Below are 507 nucleotides of genomic sequence, written 5' to 3'. Positions count from 1 at the left end.
AGCTTTTATATACACTCTAGGGGTAGGGCAGACAAGACCGCGTGAATAGTGGGGCGCTCTGATTCGGTTTTGGGTACTTTTTGGATATTCAATAAGTAAGTAAGTAAGTAAGTAAGTAAACACTCAATTCTCACTCAAGAATTACAATATAATACACAAAATTTACAACTTACAAACAATGAAATGAATGATCTTTTTCTCGTATGCATCGCAAATGATCGATACTTTCAAAATAATCTGAACCCTTACACTTAGTCAACTCAAAGTGATTGACGTTTGACATCAATTTTATGTCGGTTTTATGAAATAGATTTTGGTCGGCGGTCGGTAACGGCCATATATGTCTTATATATCAATTTGTATGAAAAAGTTTCAAAAAAAAAAAAAAAAAACTCAATCAACTAAGTAAGTAAGTAAGCAAGCACTTAAGTTTCTTTTAGTGAGTACTATCTAGAATAATTAAAAATATCGACATTTAAATCGACGGTCCCTATTTGGAAGGTTAAC

Source organism: Pieris brassicae, unplaced genomic scaffold (assembly GCF_905147105.1).
Source record: "Pieris brassicae unplaced genomic scaffold, ilPieBrab1.1, whole genome shotgun sequence".
Lineage (NCBI taxonomy): Eukaryota > Metazoa > Arthropoda > Insecta > Lepidoptera > Pieridae > Pieris > Pieris brassicae.
This window is presented reverse-complemented; position numbering follows the sequence as displayed.